This window comes from Falco punctatus (assembly GCF_963210335.1).
Source record: "Falco punctatus genome assembly, chromosome: 6".
Lineage (NCBI taxonomy): Eukaryota > Metazoa > Chordata > Aves > Falconiformes > Falconidae > Falco > Falco punctatus.
Window position 1 is genome coordinate 68,920,907 of NC_137585.1, and position 4,065 is coordinate 68,924,971.

The window sequence follows — 4,065 nt, forward strand, 5'->3', positions numbered from 1 at the left end:
GTCCAGCTTCATTAGGACAGTGCTACAGTCATTATAAACTGCTACTACTGCACAGCTGGATCAAAATAATAGCTTTTCAGCATTAGCTTAATAAAATGGTTAAAAAGTTATTTAATAAAAATTCTCACAACATACAAAATCAGGGTAAAAGACCATTGTAATGTTAACTATTCATCAGGTAAGCCTCAAGTAGTCCAAAGTGGGAATTTCTGAACAGAACGCTGACAGCTGAGAGTATTTACTGTGGCCCATTGCAAGAGTTACAGGAAATAGCATTAGATTTAGTAAATCAGGCAAGGGATAAAGGAGGTGGGACAGAATAAGATGAGTTCAGGACTCAACAGTTCTCCATCAATGCGATCTTTTCTTCATTTGAAAAGTACAGCTAGTTCCATACCTGTTACACAGAGAATCACACAGTACAGTTCAGTTAGAAGATGTATTGAAAGGTGTTAAATAGCAGGACAAATTATGACTAAAATTAGCAATGGGTTTAGTCCTAAAATCTGGAGTTTCTCATTTTCTGTGTACACCAGAAAGGGATAGCAGTTGCCACTGCTGAGCTACAAAAGGACAGTCCCTTTCCCACAAGCACTACACCAGGGAGGTAAGTGTTCAAACACGTCCCCTCACACATCTGACATCCTCACTGGGGTGCTGCATATGTGAAAGTCACGTGTGCACCCTCCCTGACATGGCTTAAGAGCTGTGTCATCTGTCTGTAAGAAATACGAGACTATGTTCTGCGACCAACAGCAACTGGTGCATGCCCTTTATTGCTGAATTCCTTCATGGAGGGCTTTCACTTCCAGAAACACTGGATTCCAGTTTTGAGAGAGATTAGCTAAAAGCAGCATCCATTTTTGTCATTGCTTGTCCTCTCTCTGCTGTGCTCACCAGGGCCTTTTGAGTAGATCCTAGGTCAGTGCTTTGGTGAGCAGAAAGGGCATGTTCATGCACCTGGAAGAGGGGTTCTGGTTCCAGCGTAATAGGATACATGGAAAACTCCCCTGGGCCCCCAGCTTCAGCCAAGGTCATGCAGACCATTCTCAAGGAAAAGAAGTGAAGCCATGGTACAAAGTCCAAGCATTACTGCTGTCCGTCAGGGATGGCAGACAGAGAACAGCACAGCTTCTTAGGTATGGGGGCAGGAATGCCTGCCTTCCAAATGAAGGCAAAGACCAGGTCCTGAGTGGCTGATCAACATGCCTTTGTACTCTGAAGTTCTGAACACAAAGAGGATGGTACAACCTGTGAGAGAGATGCCTGTGCAGTGAAATTTATATGTATAGCCTACATCGTCTTGTGATGTTGGGCTAAGGAGAATGGAACTCTGCAGAAGAAAGCCTTAGGGACGTTGGATTCCACAACTAAATGGGCAGAGTTGCAGCATATTACATTGTACTTGTACATGACAAATTCTCCTGTCAATCTACTTCTATAAGTAAGTGCTTCTCCAAATTGCCCTACAGATGAAGAGCCAAAGCACAGAGGAGAATACACACTGAACAGATCAATAGTAGAATCAGAAATAAAAAGTTTTGTGACTCAATATTTTACTCAGTATTTTGCTTCAAACCTAAAATAGAAACTATTCTGGAGCTGATTAATTCAAAACAAAGGCCTCAATTGTGTAAGATTTATGTTTCACTCTCAGCAGATGAATAATCGTAAAACATACACAAGAAAAATACCTGTAGATGTTTCTTGGACTGAAGAAAATATTCCTGTAATGTATTCTTCATGTCATGCTGTCAGTGAATTCTCAGCTACAAATACCAGGAGAAACAATCCCTTCTTTGCCCTTATAATTAAAGTGAGAAGTTGCTTTTATTTTGCTGCTGTCACTGTTGTTCTAATTAATGTCTTCTAGAGTTGGGATTGTTTTCTGTTAGCTATAGCTCATGTCCTCACACAGCTTTGTCCATAATTTCAGGTAGCGCAAGAGCTGACTGAAATCTGTTGGAAAACCTATTCATCAGCTTGGTTGCAACCTTCTTCATCAATTACAAGTACTCCCAGCAGACACAATCTCTTATTGGCTTTTAATTGGTTCCTTACAACAGCAGGATTTATGGGCTTTTTCCCTGAATTCAGTTTTATTATGGGAGCTTTGTGATAGTTATGGATTCCGCAATGATCAAAATCTGATGGAAACACTACTAGGCCAAAATCAAACTAACAGAATGATAATAGAGCTGATTTAATCTGAGGAGCATTAACCTTAATGAAAACACAGAAAATCAATGTGAAAGGCCAAAGAAGCAATTACTTATGCATCCGTCAAGTCAAAATTAATCATTTTAAGAGGTTTCAGAAAGAGAGAGGATCTTAGCACAGGAATACTAACAGGAAGACATGGGCATTAGCTGAAGTAGTTCTTCATAGAAAGATAGCAGGTCTAATAGTACAAATCAGGAGGGACAAGGAACTGCCAAGAATAAAACCACAATACGCTGAAACCTGTTCATGCAACAGGGAGGATTATTTTTCTGTTGTCATCATTAACTTCCGTTCAGACAGCAGATGAGCCATCACGACAGGTGACCATAGGCAGCAGATGTCCATTAGCACGGGTTTAAGAGTACATCCCCTTTGTTTTCCCTTAGATGAAAGGTAAGATAAAATGTATTTGTTTTTTAAAGTGACTAAGTGCTACGTGTCCACAAAATACTACTTGTCCACTATCTCTGTTTTTACCAAAGGACTTTCTTGGTGTAGCAGCAGGTCCCACAATCAATACCCTGACTTGATGCGGAATAGGAGTCAGAAGCATTTCATTTTAGTTCAGGTGTAAAATCCAGACTGGGAAGGAACCAGAACAGTCCTGTGGGGTGAGCTTGAGATTTGTGAGGAGCAAGGTATCTCAGGATTTGCAAACTAAGTCACTGGAGCAGGCAAGCCATCATTACTCCGGTCAGATGGCGAGTAGGGAGATTTGGTGATGCTTCGTGATTAGCCTGGATAGCACATTGGCAATTAGCAGCCAGAGGGAAGAGAAATATGAAAAACACAGCGTCCTGATGCCTGCCCACAAATTCGCTTCCATGCCAGGATGGGACACAAGGTGTTTCCCTGTTTCCATTGTGGATGAGCAGCAATACAGAGGAGCCCCCTTGGGCCCTCAGTGCCCACACACTCCTTCCCAGCTCCTGTCACTATTCATTGCTCCCCCCTAACAAATTTCCATGGGTGTCATGCAGGCAGATGCATCCAGAATGAGTTAGTCCAGCATGCCTGGGTTAGGCAAGTGGTTTTGGGGAGAAAACCTGAAGAGTCGAGCTGGCTGACAACTATTCAGCAGAGCATTTCAACTGCTCAGTGGAGCGTTTATCTCTAAGTTTTTTCCTGCTAGAACTTCTTGATTCCTTCAACTACCACAGACTCTCTGTCCTTAATTCATGTTTGCTAAGCTGGTACTGGTACCACTGGAGTTTCACTACCAGAGACATCCTCTCTTCCTTTGTATACCGTCTTGCAGCATGGATGTAGTGGAAGTGCCTTGCTTTCTGAGCTCAAATCCTTCTGTTTGGGGGGCAATTTGGGGGCTCATTTCTGCGTATAATTGATGCAAGGGTAGAAGGACTAGAGCAATGACCTTGTAGGTGTCCAGAAATATTATTTTTCAAAGAATCATTTGTACCAAAGAAATGCTGAACAGGACTACAAAATCCTGTCAACCACACGTGAAAATACCTGGGTGAATTTGCCCGCTTGGCACAAGCAGTGAGATTGTCTGGGTTACCCAGAGAGCTGCGGCGCCTGCCGTGGGCCCTCCCCGAGGCCACCGTGACCGGGCACAGGGGGTTCCTCAGGGCTGAGGGAAGCTGCTGTGAAGCCAAGAGCGCGGCGCTGCGCGGGCACACGCCTCACCGCAGGGCTGCCCCGCAGGGCAGGTGGCGACTCACGCTGGGTAACAATGGCGTCACGTCACCACCCTCACATCGGTGACCACACTCAACACCCCACCCCCCCCACCCCTTGCCCTGCCCCCTCCCTGGGCCCAAAGCCCAGCACGCACCCGCGCCCTCCCCACCCCCCCGCCCGCAGCCAACGCGGCGCACG